Genomic DNA, 23622 nt, shown 5'->3' with positions numbered 1-23622 from the left:
CGCTGCAGCACTATTACAATAGCTGGGATACGGAAGCAACCTAGATGCCCATCAACAGATGGGTGCATACAGAAGCTGTGGTACATACGTGCAATGGAATATTACTCACCCGTATTTAGAATGCATTTGAGAGAGCTCTAATGAGGTAGATGAACCTAGAGCCTGTTAGAGTGATGTAAGTCAGAAAGAGAAAAACAAGTACCATCTAGTAAAGCATATATACGGAATCTAGAGAAACGGCAGTGATGAATCTATCTGCAGGGCAGGAACAGAGATGCAGACAGAGAACAGAGTGGTGGGCATGGTGTGAGGAGTGGGGGATGCGCCGAGACAGCAGCATGGAATCGCACACACTACCGTGTGTGAAACGGCCAGCCAGTGGGGATCTGCTGCACGACGCAGACAGCTCAAGCCCAGGCCCTGGGACCCGCTAATGGCTGGGATGGGGTGGGAGGTAGGTTCAAGGGGCAGGGGACATATGCATACCTATGGTTGATTCATGCTGAAATACGGCAAAGACCAACACAGTATTTGTGAACCAATTACCCTTCAATTAAAAATAAGTTAATTAAAATGTTTTTAAAACAAAAAAGCCCCTTCTTAAGATAAGGCCCATTCTCCTTTCTCGTATTTCTTCCAATTAGGAACAGGAATAGTGAGTGGGTCAGCTGTCCATTTGGTCAAAGCCAAATCGACAGTGAAAATAGCTGCATAAAACTGAGGTCATAAACCCAGTGGTTAAGAGCCCATGTTGAGCAGTAGATGACAATACAGATTTTACTTCCAGCACTATTAAGCTATGTAAACTTGGACATATCACCCAGTGCCTTTCCCTTCTCCAGGGGATCTTCCCAACCTGGGTCTCCCGCACTGCAGGTGGATTCTTTACCAGCTGAGCCACAAGGGAAGATCAACTCAGAGGTAAAGAGTTACTTAAAAGAAAGGATGGAGCTATGACTGAGTCAGGGCACATGGAGGTGCTTCTGGGATAGTTGACAAACTTCCGTGTATTGCGCACAGAGTCGGACACGACTAAAGTGACTTAGCAGCAGCAACATGCATACAAAAAGATGCTCAACATCACTAATGCTCAACCAGCTTTACACCCTTCAGGAAAAATCCTTTGTGATTGGATGTTTAATGTCTGCCAGGAAACTGGTTACCAAGATGTTGAAGCTACAGTTATTTTATGATAGCACATTTCCCTTATCTGCCTCTTTTTATTTCGTCACTGTTTACCCTTATTTTAAAATATTTTATAGCCATACTTATGATGCTCTTGATTTCTTGATTCCACAAATCAATTTCATTCAAATCCAAAGAGTGCCAAGTCCTTATGTATATTTTGTACCAAATTAAATTAGAAGACAAAAAAATTGAGCTTTCATAATTGCTACAAAGATAAATAATGGAGAAATTTGGTGCTAAACAACATAATACAAAAAATATATATTTATTAGCAATATACAGTATAACTAATAAAACTACCTGAGGAGTGTAATGCTTATTTATTTTTTGTGTATCTTTGCAATCTATTTTATATATACTGACAAAAGAGACTGTGAAATATTTAGCCATGCAGAATATATGCCTAGACCACAGCACGTGTAGGAAGGCATTTTGGTAATCATTAACTGCCCTGAAATGACAGACTACAAGTTATGATGTGTGTCATCTGCACTTTAATCGTGAATATTAGCAAATCTCCAAATGTTAGCCACATTGGTTTGTTTCCCTTGGACATTCTTTATTCATGATATTTCAATGCTGTAACTGGGTAGTCCTTTTTAAACAAAACATTTGCAAAACAGAGGGATTATTTGTTTTTAAAGCTTTTGTAAATAAAGGCTTCAGAAATGTTTTCTTACCAAAAAAAAAAAAAATCAGACAAATGCAAATCAAAACTACAATGAGTTAACACCTCACATCTGTTAGAATGGCCATCACCAAAATTCTACAAATAGTAAAACACTGGCAAGGATGCGGGAAAAAGGGAACCCTAGCACACTGCTAGTGAGAATGTAAACTGGTGCAGTCAACTATGGAAAACAGTATGCAGGGTCCTCGAAAAACTAAACACAGCAGTACCACATGACCCAGCAATTCTAGACCTGGGTATATATCAAAAAGGAAAAAAAAAAAAAAAAAACAGACTAATTTGAAAAGATATATGCACCAGCATTATTTATAATTGCAAAGATATGGAAGCAAGCTAAGGGTTTATCAACAGATGAATGTATAAAGAAGATACGGAACATTACTCAGCCATAAAAAAGAAATTCTGCCACTTGCAACATCATAGATGGGCCTATTTAACACTTAGTGAAATAAGACAAACACTGGATATACATGGAATCTAAAAAATAAAACAAATGAATGAATATAACAGAACAGAAACAGACTCACGGATGAAGAGAACAAACTAAAGGGGAAAGAAGCAAGACAGGGATGGCAGATTAAGAGATACAAGCCACTAACTATTAAATACATGAACAATGAAATATTGTATAGCACAGACAAATACGTTATTTTATAATAATTTTAAGTGGAGTATACTGTATAAAAATATTGAATCACTATGTTGCAGACCTAAAACTAAAACTATAAATCAAATATACTTCAACAAAAAAGTATATATCATCTTAATGCACTGCTGCTGCTGCTGCTAAGTCGCTTCAGTCGTGTCCGACTCTGTGCGACCCCACAGACGGCAGCCCACCAGGCTCCTCTGTCCCTGGGATTCTCCAGGCAAGAACACTGGAGTGGGTTGCCATTTCCTTCTCCAATGGATGAAAGTGAAAAGTGAAAGTGAAGTTGCTCAGTCGTGCCCAACTCTTGGCGACCCCATGGACTGGAGCCTACCAGGCTCCTCTGTCCATGGGATTTTCCAGGCAAGAGTACTGGAGTGGGGTGCCATTGCCTTCTCCATCTTAATACACTAAAGTATATATTTATTTTATATAGTTACCTGTATCTATAATTTATTTTACAATAAAAAGAACAGCTTAAAAACTAGAAGATTATAGATAAGATTTGTTTATTTAATAAAATTCATCAGCAATGGTCCAGTGTCATCTGAATTATTTTCAACAATTTTCATTCCAAACTCTTACAGTAAACATTTGAAAATAAAAAGACAGAAAATTTGACAAAGCGTGTTAAAATGCCTGTGATTTAGTTGCTAAGTTGTGTCCAACTCTTGTGACCCCATGGACTGTAGCCTGCCACACTCCTCTGTCCATGGTATTCTCCAAGCAAGAATATTGGACTGGGTTGCCATTTCCTTCTCCAGAGGATCTTCCTGACCCAGGAATCGAACCTGGGTCTCCTGCACTGCAGGCAGACTGAACTATGAGGAAAGCCCTAAAATGCCTGACGCATATCTTAATAATTCTAAAAGAAACTACTTAGTACAATATCCACTCATTGCTCCTGTAGCAGTATAACAGCTGCCAAATTTGGCAAATTTAACAAATTTGGGGATGCAGCACATAGCTTGAAGCCAGTTAATTTACTCCTAGATACCTCTTCATTTCACCATTACACAAGCAGTATTCAAAATAGTAATTCACTTATGTAGCTGGGTAACAAGCTACAGCTGCCAGACTGTTGGGCTTTTCTGGATTTCTTCTACTCTCAAAAAATCTAGAAAAGTCACCTAAATTTCAGATAGTAATTTGAAGAAACCTTTGATATCTCATTTTAGAGTTACAAACTTTGATCATATTCCTCTAAAATTCAAAACTCCTGATTACATTAAACCATAATCATATAGATACTCTTTTGAGGTGGATGTGCTACTCGTTTTTTCCTGCCATTCCAAATTAGCTTGAATTAATCAAGAAATTACAATACATTACAAAGTACCTGATAGGAAATGAAGCAGATGTGACACGTAAAGAAGCACTCTAGCCCTCAGAGAGCCTGAATCTAGCTGTCGATATAAGTATGTATTACTGTATGAAGGTGAAAGTGTTCGTCTCTCAGTCCTGCCGGCTCTTTGCAAATCCACGGACTGTAGCCCACCAAACTTCTCTGTCCACAGAATTCTCCAGGCAAGAATACTAAAGTGGTTAGCCATTCTCTTCTCTAGAGGATCTTCCCGATGCAGGGACTGAACCAAGATCTCCTGCATTCAGTTCAGTCTACTCGCTCAGTCATGTTTGACTCTGCAACCAAATGGACCGCAGCATGCCAGGCCTCCCGGTCCATCACCAACTCCAGAGTTTAATCAAACTCATGTCCATCCAGTCGGTGATGCCATCCATCTATCTCATCTTCTGTCATCCCCCTCTCCTCTCGCCTTCAACCTTTCCGAGGATCAGGATCTTTTCGAATGAGTCAGTTCTTCCCATCAGCTGAGCAAAGAACTGGAGTTTCAGCTTCAGCATCAGTCCTTCCAGTGAATACTCAGGACTGATTTCCTTTAGGATGGACTGGTTAGATCTCCTTGCAACCCAAGAGACTCTCAAGAGTCTTCTCCGACACCACAGTTCAAAAGCATCAATTCTTCTGTGCTCAGCTTTCTTTATAGTCCAGCTCTCACATCCATACACGATTACTGGAAAAACCATATCTTTGACTAGATGGACCTTTGTTGGCAAAGTAACATCTCTGCTTATTAATATGCTGTCTAGGTTGGTCATAACTTTCCTTCCAATGAGCAAGCGTCTTTTCATTTCATGGCTGCAATCACCATCTGCAGTGATTTTGGAGCCCTCAAAAATGAAGTCTGTCACTGTTTCCATTGTTGCCCCATCTTTTTGCCATGAAGTGATGGGACTGGATGACATGATCGTAGTGTTCTGAATGTTGAGTTTTAAGCCAACATTTCACTTTCCTTTTTCACTTTCATCAATAGCCTCTTTAGTTCTTCTTTGCTTTCTGCCATAAAGGTGGTATAACTAGCCAACCTAATCACACAGACCACAGTTTGTCTAACTCAATGAAACTAAGCCATGCCATGTGGAGCCACCCAAGACAGAGGGATCATGGTGGAGAGGTCTGACAGAATGTGGTCCACTGAAGTAGGCAATGGCAAACCACTTCAGTATTCTTGCCTTGAGAACCCCATGAACAGTATGAAAAGGCAAAAAATAGGACACTGAAAGATGAACTCCCCAGGTCAGTAGGTGCCCAATATGCTACTGGAAATCAGTGGAGAAATAGCTCCAGAAAGAATGACAGGAGGGAACAAAAGCAAAAAGAACATCCAGTTGTGGATGTGACTGGTGATAGAAGCACGGTCCGATGCTGTAAAGAGCAATGATGCATAGGAACCTGGAATGTCAGGTCCATGAATCAAGGCAAATTGGAGGTAGTCAAACAAGAGATGGCAAGACTGAACGTCGACATTCTAGGAATCAGTGAACTAAGATGGACTGGAATGGGTGAATTTAACTCAGATGACCATTATATCTACCACTATGGGCAGGAATCACTTAGAAGAAATTAGGTACCCATCATAGTCAACAAGAGTCCAAAATGCAGTACTTGGATGCAATCTCAAAAATGACAGAATGATCTCTGTTCATTTCCAAGACAAACCATTCAATATCACAGTAATCCAAGTCTATGCCCCAACCAGTAACGGTGAAGAAGCTGAAGTTGAATGGTTCTATGAAGACCTACAAGACCTTCTAGAACTAACACCCAAAAAAGATGTCCTTTTCATTATAGGGGACTGGAATGCAAAAGTAGGAAGTCAAGAAACACCTGGAGTAACAGGCACATTTGGCCTTGGAGTACAGAATGAAGCAGGGCAAAGACTAATAGAGTTTTGCCAAGAGAACACACTGGTCAGAGCAACACCCTCTTCCAACAACACAAGAGAAAACTCTACATATGAACATCATCAGATGGTCAATACAGAAATCAGACTTATTACATTCTTTGCAGTCAAAGATAGAGAAGCTCTATACAGTCAGCAAAAACAAGACCGGGAGCTGACTGTGGCTCAGATCATGAACTCCTTATTGCCTATTCAGACTTAAATTGAAGAAACTGGGGGAAACCACTAGACCATTCAGGTATGACCTAAATCAAATCCCTTATGACTATACAGTGGAAGTGAGAAATAGATTCAAAGGACTAGATCTGATTGACAGAGTGTCTGATGAACTATGGATGGAGGTTCATGACATTGTACAGGAGACAGGGAGCAAGACCATCCCCAAGAAAAAGAAATGCAAAAAAGCAAAATGGCTGTCTGGGGAGGCCTTACAAATAGCTGAAAAGAAGTGAAGCGAAAAGCAAAGGAGAAATGGAAAGATATACCCATTTGAATGCAGAGTTCCAAAGAATAGCAAGGAGAGATAACAAAGCCTTCCTCAGTGATCACTACAAAGAAATAGAGGAAAACAACAGAGTGGGAAAGACTAGAGATATCTTCAAGAAAATTAGATATACCAAGAGAACACTTCATGCAAAGATGAGCTCAATAAAGGACAGAAATGGTATGGACCTAACAGGAGAAGATATTAAGAAGAGGTGGCAAGAATACACAGAAGAACTGTACAAAAAAGATCTTTATGACCCAGATAATCACAACACTGTGATCACTCACCTAGACCCAGACATTCTGGAATGTGAAGCCAAGTGGGCCTTAGAAAGCATCACTACGAACAAAGCTAGTGGAGGTGATGGAATTCCAGTTGAGCTCTTTCAAATCCTAAAAGATGATGCTGTGAAAGTGCTGCACTCTGTATGTCAGCAAATTTGGAAAACTCAGCAGTGGCCACAGGACTGGAAAAGGTCAGTTTTCATTCCAATCCCAAAGAAGGGCAATGCCAAAGAAAGCTCAAACTACCGCACAATTGCACTCATCTCACACACTAGTAAAGTAATGCTCAAAATTCTCCAAGCCAGGCTTCAGCAATACACGAACCATGAACTTCTAGATTTTCAAGCTGGTTTTAGAAAAGACAGAGGAACCGGATATCAAATAGCCAACATTTGCTGGATCATTGAAAAGGCAAGAGAGTGCCAGAAAAACATCTATTTCTGCTTTATGACTATGCCAAAGCCTTTGACTATGTGGATCACAACAAACTGTGGAAAATTCTGAAAGAGATGGGAATACCAGACCACCTGACCTGCCTCTTGAGAAACCTGTATGCAGGTCAGGAAGCAACAGTTAGAACTGGACATGGAACAACAGACTGGTTCCAAATAGGAAAAGGAGTACGTCAAGGCTGTATATTGTCATCTTGCTTATTTAACTTGTATGCAGAGTACATCATGAGAAATGCTAGGCTGGAAGAAGCACAAGCTGGAATCAAGATTGCCAGGAGAATTATCAATTACCTCAGATATGCAGATGACACCACCCTTATGGCAGAAAGTGAAGAAGTACTAAAGAACCTCTTGATGAAAGTGAAAGAGGAGAGTGAAAATGTTGGCTTAAAGCTCAACATTCAGAAAACTAAGATCATGGCATCTGATCCCATCACTTCATGGCAAGTAGATGGGGAAACAGTCGAAATAGTGGCTGACTTTATTTATTAGGACTCCAAAATCACTGCAGATGGTGACTGCAGCCATGAAATTAAAAAACTCTTGCTCCTTGGACGGAAAGTTATGGCCAACCTAGACAACATATTAAAAAGCAGAGACATTACTTTGTCGACAAAGGTCTAGTCAAGGCTATGGTTTTTCCAGTGGTCGTGTATGGATGTAAAAGCTGGACCATAAAGAAAGCTGAGTGCTGAAGAATTGATGCTTTTGAACTGTAGTGTTGTAGAAGACTCTTGAGAGTCCCTTGGACTGCAAAGAGATCCAACCAGTCCATCCTAAAGGAGATCAGTCCTGGGTGTTCATTGGAAGGACTGATGCTGAAGCTGAAACTCCAATACTATGGCCACCTGATGTGAAGAGCTGACTCATTTGAAAAGACCCTGATGCTGGGAAAGATTGAAGTTGTGAGGAGAAGGGGACGACAGAGGATGAGATGGTTGGATGGCATCACCGACTTGAGTTTGGGTAAACTCTGGGAGTTGGTGATGGAAAGGGAAGCCTGGAGTGCTGCAGTTCACGGGGTCACAAAGAGTCAGACATGACTGAGCGATACAACTGAACTAATAAGGGTGGTGTCATCTGTATATCTGAGGTTATTAATAATTCTCCCAGCAATCTTGATTCCAGCTTGTGCTTCATCCAGCCCAGTGTTTCTCATGATGTACTCTGCATATAAGTTAAATAAACAGGGTGACAATATACAGCATTGATGTACTCCTTTCCTGATTGGAACCAGTCTGTTGTTCCATGTCCAGTTCTAACTGTTGCTTCCTGATCTGCAGATTTCTCAAGAGGCAGGTCAGGTGGTCTGGTATTCCCATCTCTCTTAAGAATTTTCCACAGTTTGTCGTGATCCACACAGTCAAAGGCTTTGGCACAGTCAATAAAGCAGAAGTAGCTATTTTTCTGGAACGGTCTCGCTTTTTCGATGATCCAACAGATGTTGACAATTTGATCTCTGGTTCCTCTGCCTTTTCTAAATCCAGTTTGAAAATCTGAAAGTTCACGGTTCATGTATTGTTGAAGCCTGGTTTGGAGAATTTTGAGCATTACTTTGCTAACATGTGAGATGAGTGCAAATGTTCGGTAGTTTGAACGTTCTTTGGCATTGCCTTTCTTTGGAATTAGAATGAAAACTGACCTTTTCCAGTCCTGTGGCCACTGCTGAGTTTTCCAAATTTGCTGACATACAGAGTGCAGCACTTTCACAGCATCATCTTTTAGGATTTGAAAGAGCTCAACTGGAATTTCATTACCTCCACTAGCTTTGTTCGTAGTGATGATTCCTAAGGCCCACTTGACTTCACATTCCAGGATGTCTGGGTCTAGGTGAGTGATCACACCATCATAATTATCTGGGTTGTGAAGAGCTTTTTTGTACAGTTCTTCTGTGTATTGTTGCCACCTCTTCTTAATATCTTCTGCTTCTGTTAGGTCCATACCATTTCTGTCCTTTATTGTGCCCATCTTTGCATGAAAGATATGCCCATCTCCTGCACTGCAGGCAGAGTCTTTACTATCTCAGTCACCAGGGAAGTCCCTTTAATTACTTAATTTTTTTTAATGCTCTGGAAGTTAGACATGACTGAGCAGGCAGGTACTTTGTATATAATAGAAACTCCAAAGAGGAACAAATTTTATGCGACTTGAAAAGTGACACAGGTCTGCACATGAAAAGCATTCAATAAATACCAAAGGAAGCAAACAAATCAACACAAAGAATTGATGAAGTTATACATATATAGAGAATTGCATAGGGTCTCAACAACCACCAACATAAAATTTGCTCCTCACCAAAAAAGAGCCCTAAAATCTCAAAACACACACACCTGAACATTTCATAGATTCAAAATGTCACATTTTTTTCATATCTTAGTTTCTCTGAAATTGATAGCATGTCGTAGTTTAAATGGTAGCATTTTTTCTTCTCTAATAGCTAAAGTAATTGTGAACCTCAAGCTTCTTAGATTTGATCAAATATATAAATTGGTTCTAAGCAAAAATATGTACCATGACCTCAAAATTACTTACTTACTTCATGCAAATTTATATATAGAATTATAATTTTATTATAAATAACAATTTTAAAAAGTAATGAAAGCCAGATACTTTTTACTCTCAGGTCAAATCCTATGAGTTCTGATTCTTAAAATTTCAAAACATAAAAAAACGTAATAATGGCCACTACAAACTCATATAGCACATATTCCATAAAATATACAGCATGTATATTCTCTAACATCACTGCAAATGGTACTGTGAGGTAAGCAACTTCAGGTAAAGTTTCTCAGTTACAGAAATATTGAAGATACTCTTTCTTTTTTACACTAAAAGGCAGCAAGCTTGGGAAAAGAAAATAATCTTTGCAACTATATTTTTATCTATAAATGGAAGAGTAAAGTAATGACCATATTAAAGAATAGAAATTTTACTGAAAAATAAATAGAAAGGGAACAAAAGAGGGGTTATTTTCATATTAATCAAATTAACTTCATATTCACTTTTAAATTACTCCAAAGGAAAACTCATATGTTAACATAATGCAGTAGCATAAAACAAGCAATCTGGTGTATTTTGTTTTGACTGGGGGAAGATTCCATGTTTTTTTAAAAAGTAAGCAATGCCTTACTTTTAAAAAGTACCCAATGCCTCTCACCGTGTAGCTAGGGAAACAGTTTACATTCTACTGGAAAAGTGCAAACAGGCATGAGTAAAACTGCTGACACAGAGGCTTAAGCACAGCATCTTTCACATGAAAGCATCACCAGTCTAATTAGAATATGAACTTACATCAAGTAAAGACCTTCCCTACCAATCTTTTACCATTATTGGCATCAATATCTAACTAGGAAAGATTGAAACTAATGAGATATTAATCAATTAAGGGAAGAATAAACCTTGAATCAGTAGGAGAATCTTTATGTATGAGTGCACTCACAAGTATGTATATATGCTTGTAGAGGAATTATGAGAGTCAGGATAGGAATGAAGAATTGGAATTACAGTAGTCGATGAATCTGACTTATGCTACAGAGGTAAGTAACCTCAGAAAAGTCTTTGCAGCCTCATGTTGCCTCATTAGAAAAGGACATAATATTTGTTATTGCTTTATGCCAGTCACCGTGCTAGATGTTTTATGTGAATTCTCTCAATCTTCAAAAATATCCTATCAGATTAATCAGTAATATCCTCACATAATCAAAACTCAGTCACTCAAACTTGACTTAATTTAACAAGTTAGCCTAACTCCAAAGCCCCTTTCCTTTACTGTACACGGTAATATACAAATACAAACTTGAATGTACACAAATACAGTCCAATACATGATTGATGACAAAGCAATGAAACAACTAGAGACTACTGTCTATTTTTCTACAAAACATGTTTTTGTAGTTGAGAATTAGTTCATTCATTTATCATTAAGGGATGAGGTCAGTATAATGTGAAAGTCACACTGGTCCAGAAAGAATTTTCTCCAGCACAGTAATGTTTTAAAGCCATTAGGGACAGGCATTCGCACAGAGAGAGCCTTAGCAACAGCAATATATGATGACCCAAAGGAGAAAAAGCTGTAGTAGAGGACAGGCAGAGGCCAGTTAATGACTTCAAGAACTGCCAGGAATTCTACAACGTTAAACTATCTGGCCAAGCTACAGATAGATAAACCATGAAAATATTTTCCCCATGTTTACTTTTTCTGAAGAAAAAGGGGGTTAGGTAGAGAGGACTGATAAAGAAGGCTACATCTTGGATCAGAATTTTTAATTTGTCTTAAATAGAACTGAATGCCCTTGTGGACCTACATTTCAAAGGTGAAGACTAACTAATTTTATTAGACTTGTTACCAATAAAGACAAAACGTGTTTTGCCTTACTTTATATAAAGGTCAAGACCTAGTAAAAATTTTAAAAATCGAGGCATGTAAAGAAATATTTAAAATTATCTATAGTCTCATCATCCAGAGATAATCACTTTATAAATTTGTTGCATTTGCTTCCAGTCTCCCTCACTACAATATGTAACAAATACGTATTTTCAAAACTGATGTCATGGTAGGTTAAACTCCATGAAAATGCTGACATTAAACCAACAGATCTACAAAAATGGCAGTTTCACACAGTTCAACTTAATATCATATGAACTATATATGTATGGACATATAAATACAATTTTATATTCTTTTTTTGAGACTTTATATTAAATCATGATTATTTTTTACATCTTCAATATTCTTCCCAAATATGACATTTTAAGGCTGGAAAGTAGCCCAAACAAATAGACGTAACAAATACTTTTAACCATTTCCCTGATATTTGAAATTCAATTATTTCCAGTTTTTCACCATTACAAATGATGCCACTATGAATATCCTTGTGCCTAAATCTTGTGCCTAAATAAGTCTCTGACTTACTTCCTTAAAATAAATTCCCAGAAGCAGGCTTACTAAAGAATCAAGTTCATGAACAATTTAACAAGTTCCTAAAAAGCCTACCAACAGAAAATTTACATTACCAATTTATATTTCACCATTAGTGTATGAGATTGCTCATCCCATCTCAAAACTGTTTTTAACACTCTGAGAAACCTATTGTTTGCAAACCAACTTTTAGAGAAAGGAAAGCTGACAGGCAATACACAGAGGCAGAGTAAAATCGGAGCACATTTCCAATGTTCTCAAGACTTGGTATACATACAAATCACCTGAGCAGACTGTTTAAAAATGAAAATCCCTAGACCCCATTTTAGTGATTCTGTCAGTGGGTCTGATGTGTATTTGTGCTTTTAACTACCATCCTGAATGACACAGATGCAACTGATCTCTGAAGCACACTCTGAGAAACATTACTGCAAACTGACCACAAATGCTTTAAATGAATAATTACTGCAACAATGAAAAGTATATTCTAAATAACTGAATAAGAGGGTAATATACATCACTTTCTTCTTATTCAAGACACAAATATTAAGTAATCATATAATGTCTTTAGACAAAAACTTGGCTTAATCTCTGCAGTCACTGTTTAACTCAAAGTGCAAATACTTTGAAAACATATCAAAGTATGGTATTTTAATTATCACCAAAAACAAAAATATGTAGGTATAAGTTTAAACATTGATTCTGCTATTTTCTAGCTGTATGATTTAAGTTACATAACCTCTGAGTCTCAGTTTCCTCATCTTTAAAAATGACAATAAAAATATCTATCTCATAATGACATAATTAACATAAGACTGCTTAGCATAGCATCTGTTCCAAGTTAAAGGTTCCATAAATGTTTGTCATAATTATTATGATATGATCACCACTTCAAATGTACCTAATTCAATCAACCCACAAATCACTTTGCCCAGGCAACAAAGAGGACTGTGTTCAACTTATATGATAGGCCATACATGGAAAAAGAAATAGCAACATAAAGGCTACCTTTAAAATAAAAATGATGAATAAAAAATATGCTAGGTACTGAAATAAACTCTTTAACAACATTACTTTTGAGAGGATAAGAAAAACTGGCCGCTCTAGAAATGAATCCCAAATTTGTTTTTTTAAAAATGAGGGTAATTATCTAGAATATTGAATTTCAAGAAGATAAAAAGTGTTCTTAGAAAAGCAAGTACCTCTCCTCATGCCTCCCCCCATCAAAAAAACATGAAAAACATCAATATCACCTAAAACCTGATTAAGAAATTTCATCCTTCCTCCTAACTTCAACTTGCTTCCAGGTCAAGTATTATAATACCTCACACTGGAATGAGAAATTGATTTCTTTTTAGTGGACATTTTAGAAGCATGCTTAAGGAACCTTAAAAATGTTCGAGTATAAACTGATTAAGGTCATCGAGTAGATCAGTGACAGGAGCCTGACTAAATCCAAGTCTTTTAATGCTTGATCTAGAGCTCTAATAAAAGGTAGTTCCACTAGGGTTAGAACTTCACCAACTGAATTACCTATTTATTTTACATGAAATACTGTTGAATTACAAAGCACGCTTACCTCCTATCTTTTATAACCAATCTTCTAAAAAAGTAGTCAACACTTTGAGTATTCACTGCCTTTCCTCCTATTTGCTCACCCCATTGCAAAAAAAAAGCTTTAATGTACACCGCTTCAGTGAAACTTACATCAATGATTGATTTGTTGGTAATCCACCATTCAACATTTCAATATACATGAAATTTCAACATATCTTTGACGAAATCTCATATGATATTCACATACTTATCTTCATGTTATCAGTGTTCATAGAGGTTTTTGGGAGGCAGGGGGCAATAAACTTGTTACCATTGAATAATAAAAGATTATAAACTCTAGTGTTTAAATTATATTACCATCTTCCATAATTAAACTTTTAAGTATCTGGATTTAGGATAAAGTACAGAATGATACTGGAAATATTTTCATCTTTCAAGGGCAAATATTTAAGTACATTACAAAGAAAAGCTGCCTTCCCAGGGAGGTTTGACTGTAATATACAATGGCAATTTTATGCTCAATTTCTTCTATAGCAAATTACTAACATTGATTAATTAATGTAAATGTTTTAGATGTGGCTGAAAGAAATAGCATCTCTATCATGGCAAGAACAAAAACATGGTTAAATAATGTAAATTAGGGAAGAAAAGAGAATTCAGCACTTTTATATATCAAGTTCTGTACAAAACACTTAGTATGTCAGATAGTTAGACAGGTAGAGGAGTTATTGAGGAATGTAGAGAGGGGAGATAATTTTCTTTCCTCATGTAAAGCCCTAAGCAGAATTCTAAAGTCGTCAAAATCTTAGGCACCAGTTTCTAAAAGTCTTTTACAGAACACTAGTTCTATTTTAAGCTTTAGTCTTATACTTCTATATTTATAATCAATTGTTTAAAATGCATAAAAGATGAAAATAAAGATTATTAAACTATAATCACTAAAAATTCATAATTGTGGATAACAGGTTTTTAAATACTTCTATCCTTAAACACTACTTTAAAATAGCTATTATGTTTCCATCAACATTCCTTAGAATTGGTCCAACTCAGATTTTCTAAATGGTGTTACATCTATGAGAACACTAAGAAAGCAAAAGACCAGAAAAGAATAGACAATTCTAACAAAGCAGGAGTACAAGAATTACCACAATGCCATTATCATAATTATAGCTAGAGTTTAAAACTGATGAAATTTACAAATATGAAGAATATTCTGTTTCACTTAGATGACACAGGTTAACATAAATTGTTATATTTTGAGATGTGTTCTCCTGATCAATACAAAGTATGTTGAAACATATGTTGACACTCAACTAGGAGTAGGGAGCAGAGATTATATTTCATTATATTCAAGGCTACTTTTGATGAATTGATGGATGAAATAACACCTAATCTCTAAAATTTCATGGGGGCACTCAAACTAAGTATAAAATTTACTGAGGTCACCCAAAACTTAAAGCAAAGGAAACAAAAAAGAAAAACTCACTATTCATTTTAAAAAGACATGCTGCTGCTTTAAGTGGCCAGCAGTCTCACAGCAACTCCGGGCTGCAATCACAACATCCATTAGAGTGCTCCACTGCTCAGAGCGAGCAAGCAAGTGGTTGTCAGTGCAGCTAGTAAATCACCTGATCCTATTACAAAATCAATTACTGCAGTGCATTTCCATTGCTACACAATCTGACGATGACAAAATGATATTGGATAGCTACTGCAAGGTCAAGAAAACTGCTAAGAACATCTTTAATTGATCTTTTATTTTTAATTATTTGGTCCTAGTTATAAGGCATCCATTTTAATTGCATATTTTTATTTGAAATAAATCTATGTAGTTACCTTTGGTTGTCTAGGACATTCGGTGGATAATCTCTGCAACTGGTCTGATGTATGGCTACCAGAGAACAGATCGGAGCAGCAGGTCGAACGGCTCAACCTCTTCATTAAGGAAGAAACAACGCTGCAGCCACAGCCACACATTGACTTGTTCATCAGACAAGAATTTAACTTAAAAAATCAGAACTAGTAATGTCCCATGTATGCTCAAAACTGGCTAACTGCCTCATTCTGCAGCCCTCTGGCTGAAAGAAACACTGTTAAAAAAGAATAAAACAATAGCTTCCCTACAGAAGATACCAGCCACAAACTCATTGTCAAGAAGAACTCAAAATTAAAAACAGAAGTCTTCCGGCTACTCCTTAGAAAGAAGGTAAGGTGCTTTAATATTTCAAACTGTTTTATATTAAAGCCCAAGTACTTAATAAAGGAGCAAACTCAAGATAAAATACCCCCAAATTATACTAACCACTCTTTCTGTCTTCCATCAGTTTAGATCTGTTTGCCTACTCCTCCGGCTCAGCCTATCCAACCTGTTCCCTCTGTAAATGCCCACTGTCTCAACAACCAACAGGAATGAGCCCCACCCCTGCTTGTCCCCATACACTCGGTTCAAGAACCGCTCAATACCTGGAAAAGAACTGCTGCTGCATTGCTTTGAGAAACAACAGGGAGCAAATTACTGGACGGATTCTTTAACTTACCAATCAGAACTGCTGACCCTTTCTGACTCTACGATTCAGGAAGCCTGCCAAAAGCTCAAAGTAAGAATAACAGCTGATTTTACTTCTATATTGTAGATTAATTTATAGGATTGTTTTCAATCTTGTTATTCAATCTAAAATAAAAAAGACATAGAAATAACTTTTTTAAACAAAATTTATTTTTTTAACAAAATTTAGACAGTAGCTAATAATAATCTTTGAGTATGGCTTGAAGAGGGCAGGATGTGGTTGATAGGCAAAGTAAAAAAATTCCTTCTGAATACTGCACTTAAACTTGAGAATTATGGAGCAATAAAATACTATATCAAAGACAGTGGTGTCGATAATGATAGAACAACTAAGAGAATCCAAGGAGGCCCCTGCTATCATAAATGTTAGAAGAGTTAAAATGAGAAGGAAGGAAAGGGTGTGTGACTTTATAGACAGGTATTGATAATAGATGATAAGCCACCAAAAACCTGGTTGCTTTGATACTGAATCTTCTCCCACCTGTTTATCTGCATCTCATTAAAAAGACTCAAAAAACACAAACCACCCTGAAAACATAAACACTATTAAGTATGTTAGCCATCCTCTAGGATCTTTTGCCAATAATATATAAAGATATATACATATATACACACCATGTTATTATAATCCACATTATAATTTCTAGGACAAGAAAGGGTTACATTAATAAAAAATCTTTATAGTTTCTTCCCAAACAATCAGACTTCAAAACAAATGTAACTTCATGAACATTCATAGACCCACAATTATCAGTCTTTGTTAACAGCATCCTTTTTGAGGAAGAAGTCTAAGAACTAAAAAAAAAATCTAGTATTAAAAATGTATTTAAAAATTGTAAAATTATTTAAAATTTTTTTAAATGTAAAAAAAAAGCATTAAAAAACTTCCTACTTTCTGTAGGTTCTTTATTTGCATATGTCTCATGCTCAATTTCTTCTTTGGTTTAAATCTAAAAAGAGCTAGTATCACCTCTTCACCTTGCACTGCCCTTTTGAAATTCATGTAAACTTAAATCAATTTCCAGAATGTCTAAAAACGGGCATGCACTTCACACTGCATCTTTACAAAACCTTTTGTAGATAAAGGCTATGAAAACAAACAAGCAAATAATGCAGTAACCTTTTACTCGCCTGCTGGAGGTACTGTCTGCTGCACAGAATTTTAAATCCTCATCTGCAGATGCAATTGAGCTGGGATTGCCAAGAACCCTGCTTTTCCCGTGCTGCTGCCACACAGCTATTCATCGAAAGAGCATGTTACATGGAAAATGTGAAGTACTATCAGTTTAAGTTTCTTACATGATTTAACAAAAGAACTTCTAAAATCTAGCTAAAGCTCTGCTCTATCGCATTTTCAGAGGCATGTCAGACACGCTGGGGAAAAAGCTCTTACTGCTGTTAATGCACTCCTCCTAGCAAACATGTGAGATTGGGAAGCTTAGAGAGGCAATGAAAAAAATTAATACATATTCTAATGTAAGAACAATGTATTGAGTGTTAAAACCTCATGCAATTTATATCATCAACAAATATATAGCATGCCCATAACAAACCGAGGTTTTTCATTAGCTTTATAATTAACAAAGACTTTAAATAAATCATTGTGACTAATATTACAGATAAGCATGAATAAAAATCCCCACCAAATGATGCTAATGAAAGTAAGTTATTTTACTAACTACTCAGCATCAGTGTTGTTTCTAAACAAAACCATGAAACAAAAGATGCAAAAGTATAGATTACTACTTGTGAAATAACCTGATGTGCAGTGCTCCATTTCCCTCATTCCCCATCAATACCCTCTGGATCTTACACTATTTATAACTAAAAGAGAACGTAAGCAATAAGCGCTATTTTCATTATCTATTATTTTTCTTTCCAGGTCAGCTAATTTAATGCACTATTGATTCTCAGGTTGCATAATGACGGAGGCAAAAGGCAAACCAACAAAGAGAAAGCTTTACAAACTGTCAGAAAAGAAACACAATTTATGGGGAAAAAAGTTAATAATTATCTTTGGCCATAGTTCTATTTACCAAGAGGTAGAGAAACAACATTAATATTTGCTCACTAATGACACTGAGCATCATGACTACTTTTTAATAAATTGATTGCATTTCAAAATTGTGCTTTCCCCCTTAATTGCAAGTAACTCTGAATATCAAAAACTTGTTTTAAAAATTTTAACCATCTATTACCACTGAATTAATTTCTAATTCTCTAAGAAATAAGGTGACCATTCTACTACATGGTAAGCTATAACATGAAATCTATAAACAACCCTGCAAGTCAGGGCTGCTGCTGCTGCTGCTAAGTCACTTCAGTCGTGTCCGACTCTGTGCAACCCCACAGACGGCAGCCCACCAGGCTCCCTCGTCCCTGGGATTCTCCAGGCAAGAACACTGGAGTGGGTTGCCATTTCCTTCTCCAATGCATGAAAGTGAAAAGTGAAAGTGAAGTCGCTCAGTCGTGTCCGACCCTCAGCGACCCCATGGACTGCAGCCTTCCAGGCTCCCTCGTCCCTGGGATTCTCCAGGCAAGAACACTGGAGTGGGTTGCCATTTCCTTCTCCAATGCATGAAAGTGAAAAGTGAAAGTGAAGTCGCTCAGTCGTGTCCGACCCTCAGCGACCCCATGGACTGCAGCCTTCCAGGCTCTTCCATCCATGGGATTTTCCAGGCAAGAGTACTGGAGTGGGGTGCCATTCACACTTCCTCAATGCCCAAACATATTGATATATATATAAGTAAGTACCAGCTAACTTCAATAGCTCCCCTAAAGTAAAACATATGGAATAGAAACACTCAATTGATCCTATCATATTTTTAAAAATTTTTTCTTTCATTTAAAAGACTGTATTGCCCCGTATAGTAGCCCAGTGAGAAATTATTCCAGCAGTTCTCAGAATATGGACTTAGGGGTGGTCTTAGAGACTCTCACATGGTCTGTCAAAATTATTTTCATAATACTAAGATGTTATTTGTTTCCTTCACTCTCAATCTGTCATGAGTACACGATGGAAGTTTTCCTTAGACTACATGGTTTGTAATATTTTAATAGACTGAATGCAGAAGCAGGTAAGAGACTTCAACTGTCTTTCATTAAGCCAGATGTATTTGCAGAAACGTAAAACAATGTCATCTTTCTTACTAACTTTTTTTGCTTGGAGAAAATATACATAATTCCCTCAAAATGTATTAATTCCATGAACATGCCAATTAACAATTACCAATTATTTTTAAGTGAATTTAAAGAGCTAATACAGTACTTTTAAAACTTCTCAGTTTTACTTTCCAATAGGATAAATATTGAGAAATATAACCCAAATAAATCAAAGCTCTTTGGGGTCCTAAATAATTTCTAAGAGTGCAATGTGGTTTTGAATCCAAAAAAGTTGAGACTCCTTGCTCACATTTTTCCTTCAGTCAAAGCTTATAGTTTGGGGTTATAAAAATGACTTCATCAATTTTAAAAACAAGTCATTTTTAAAACACTCATTCTAGAATATCAAATATAAAAAGTTTCTGAATTTTCACTGTTGTCATTTTTAATACTCAACTTGAATTATTTAATTAATACTTTAATTAATTATTAATTAAATAATTATTTAATTAATACTCAACTTGAATTATTCATCTTAATTATTGAGTACAATTATTATCACCTGTGTGTCATAGTAACGTTAAAAACTAAAACAAATTTTTAAACATAGTAGATAACTGATCATTATGATGCTCATACAAGATATTAAAATCTAGTTTGAAACACATATACATAGAAAAAAGGAGAAAATCAGTTATTAGAAAAAGGAGAAATGTACGATTATATATTTTTAACACAAAAAGAAACCGTAAGAACAGTTTCTAAAATTCATCTTGCCCATATAAAATTACTAGTTTTAAATAATTTTTTTTTCCTGAGAAGAAATACATAACCTTTACATAAAACACAGCCAATCCTCCACATGGACAGAAGCGGAACCCACAGATACAGAGGGCCGACTGCATTACATCATTTACATGAGGGACTCAGCATCGTGAACTTTGGTGTCTGAAACAAATCCTGCAGACACCAAGGGACAGCAGTCCATCTCAAGACGTAATAATAAATCGATGACTGACGGAGGGGAAACTTTAAAGACTATATGAAAGACAATTACAGTAAGATAGCAATTACTTTACTACAGAAATTAATTCTAAGGTAACAATTTTACTGCTGTTACACAGTAAGGTAACAATTACTTTATAGCAACTTTTATTGCTGAGAAGATGTTGGATATTTGATACATTAAGGCTTTACAGTCAAACACGGAAGAGATGGCTTATCACCTTAAATTTTAATGTACTAGGCCACATTTTCCCCTCTTAAGTCCCATAAGATTAACTTTCAAAAGTTCTCTTTAGTTCTGTCTTTGGCCAAACCCCATGTCCCTAGTATTCAAGAGCTTTAGTTCCCGTTTGTTCATTCAGTCATTCAACTATATACGAAGCACCAGCCATATGCTAGGTAGGGGTAGGTAATGAAGAAGATGCAATGCACAAAACAGATAAAAATCCCCGCTACCCTCATTAAACTCATATTTAAGCAGGAGAAGACACATAACAACTACACATATTTACTAAAGGAAATGGTGTAACCCATAAGAAAAGGGGGGAAAAAAAAGAATGAAATGGTCAGAAAAGCCTCATTTTCCTACCAGAAATATACTTTGAAAGATTTAGGAATATTATTCAAGATATCATTAATATTGCTATATTTGTTATTTTATCAGGTAAATTCCAGATATCATGTCACTCTCCCCACCACACACACATATCTTTAATTTTATCCCTGCCTTATATAATCATAAAATCACCGTATCACATATCAAATTAAATTTCCAAGGTATTAACTAATATTAGTCAATACTCAAATTTCCAAGACTGCCTCAAAATGTCTATTTTAGGTAATGTGATCTAAACAGAATCCAAAAAGAGCTACTCTTGATAAGTGGTTCTAGGTTTCACACATCTCTTTGACTTGAGAGCAACTCCCCTGCTTATTTTCACACCACTGACTTGCAGAACCTTTTTAGTTTCCCTATATCCTGAAACAGTCTGTATGCTGCTTCGCTATGTCATTTACTTTCTCCCCCAATCTTTCCTATTTCCCACAAATAATATTTGATAATGACTATTCCAAATTCCAAACTCAATAGAAATATGAGAGATTTAGGTGGCAGACATTCTAATTCCAGTAATTTTTAAACACTGCTGAAATTAATTTGAAACATTTAACATGGTGCAATAGCTCTGAAAAGACAGAAGAGGGAACTATAATATTTAGTAATTCTACATTTAAATAGCACTAACTTTTGTTTTAAACTTAAACATTGAGTTTCAACTTGGCAATGGTTAAAAATATAGTAGTGATAATTGCTTTATACATCCTCCTTCCAAAAACAAAACTAACACAAACAAAAAACCATAGATTACAGAAGAAATCAATTTGGAAGAACAAAGACTGAATGCACAGATATTTATAAGTTGTATCACACTAATAAATAACAACCATTAACAGAAGCTACCATTTAAAATTACTCTATCAAACAATGCATTTCCATTTTCTAAATTATTTTCTTAATAATAAATGAGCACACAGAGTAAAACCAGTGTATGTTTTATAATAATAGTTCAGTTCAGTCACTCAAAGTTGTGAGACTCCTTGCGACTCCACGGACTGCAGTACGCCAGGCCTTTCTGTTCATCACCAACTCCCAGAGTCTGCTCAAACTCATGTTCATCGAGTTGGTGATGCCATCCAACCATCTCATCTTCTATCGTCCCCTTCTCCTCCTGCCTTCAATCTTTCCCAGCATCAGGACTTCCCTTGTGGCTCAGCTGGTAAAGAATCTCTGCCTGCAATGTGGGAGACTTGGGTTTGATCCCTGGGCATTCTGGTCTAGAGAATTCCATGGACTGTATAGTCCATGGGGTTGCAAAGAGTTGGACATGATGGAGCGACTTTTACTTTCACTTTGTAATACTAAGTTTAGTTAAATATGTTTTAAAAAATAGTTTTCTTGAAGTCATAAGGAAAATCCAGAAATTAAGGGTTTTACAGCAAGTTATTTTTATATATCCATTTAGTCACAGGGAAACAGCAAAAAGACTTTAGTAATAATGACATTTCAAGAATAAGCATATTCTACTAAAATGTTTGCTCTGAAAAATACTAATATTTTATTAAAATGTAAATTTCATTTATATAAAAATACAATCTGTCACTTTCATTAAAGCTGAAGTACTTTATGCAAGTACATAAAAGAGCAAAATTTACACACACACGACTGCTACTCTACTAAGACAAGACACAACAGAGTTAGCCAGGTAACTACAGGGCAAAATTCAGGCAAGCCTTCTGTTTCAATCTAACAAGGATCTCCTTTCCTCCAGTTTCCAATAACACATTCATTTCCTTTGAAACCCCCACCAGCAGCATCATTAATGTTCATATTTCCACCAAAATTCTTTTTATGACAACTTAGATATTTCTTTAAGAAGCTACAGGCTTTCTTTGCCACTCTCTTTTCTTTCTTCTGAGTCCTCATCTTCAGCATCTTTAATGTCCATATTTCTGTCAACACTTCGTTCAAGGCAATCTAGGCTTTTCCTATCATGCTCCACAAAATTCTCCTCGCCACAATTTCAAAGCCACTTCTACATTCTTAGGTATTGGTTACAGCAGCGCCCCCACTTCTGTATTAGCTTCCCATGTCCGCTACAGCACATTACCACAAACCTGGGGGCATATAACAGAGTGAAGTTTATCATCTTGAGGTCAGAAAACCAAACTCAGTTTCACTGGGCTAAATATCAAGCTGCTAGCAGGGGTGCTCCTTCTAAAGGCTCTAAAAGAGAATCTGTTTCTTTGCCTTTACTAACCTTTAGAAAGCTACCTGACTCCTTGTTCCTGGTCCTTTCCTCAATCTTCAGAGCGTACCACTCTAACCTCTCCTTCAGTCTCCCAACTTTCTTCAGCCCTCACCTTCTTACCTCCCTCTTGCAAGGAGTCTGTGATTATATGAGGCCCACCTGAGTAATTGAGCGCCTGAACAACCACCTGAGTAATTGAGCGCCTGAACAACCACCTGAGTAATTGAGCGCCTGAACAACCACCTGGGTAACTGAGGATCCTTAACCACATAAGAAAAGTTCCTTTCGCCACCTAAGAGACTATTGTCACAGGTTTTGGAAATTAGGACATGGATATCTTCGGGAATACTACTCAGACTCCCACAATGTATCACAAGAAGCATGAACTATAAAAGAAAAATCGGGCTTCCTGGGTAGCTCAAACGGTAAAGAATCTGCCTGTAATGCAGGAGACCTGGGTTCGACCCCTGGGTCGGGAAGATCCCCTGGAGAAGGGCATGGCAACCCACTCCAGTATTCTTGCCTGGAGATTTCCACAGACAGAGGTGCCTGTGAGGTCTCCAGTCCACAGGGTCACAAAAAGTTGGACATGACTGAGCGACTAACCCAACATAAAAGAAAAAGATATAAACTCAGCTTCTTTAAAAAAAAAA

The 23622-nt window shown here is 36.7% G+C and overlaps 1 protein-coding gene across 1 annotated transcript in view; it reads right to left on the bottom strand.

Moving 5' to 3' along the window:
* FBXW7 (F-box and WD repeat domain containing 7, E3 ubiquitin protein ligase) overlaps positions 1 to 18390 on the bottom strand; it is a 135263-nt gene extending 116873 nt beyond the window's left edge. Inside the window, exon 1 of the mRNA XM_010840743.1 lies at positions 16027 to 18390. The gene's annotated coding sequence lies outside the window, so the exon portion shown is untranslated. The remainder of the gene's footprint in view (positions 1 to 16026) is intronic.
* Between the last annotated feature and the right edge of the window lie 5232 nt (positions 18391 to 23622).

Source organism: Bison bison, unplaced genomic scaffold, assembly GCF_000754665.1.
Source record: "Bison bison bison isolate TAMUID 2011002044 unplaced genomic scaffold, Bison_UMD1.0 scf7180017864146, whole genome shotgun sequence".
Lineage (NCBI taxonomy): Eukaryota > Metazoa > Chordata > Mammalia > Artiodactyla > Bovidae > Bison > Bison bison.
The sequence above is the reverse complement of the archived record's forward strand: the minus strand, read 5'-3'. Positions and strand labels throughout refer to the sequence as shown.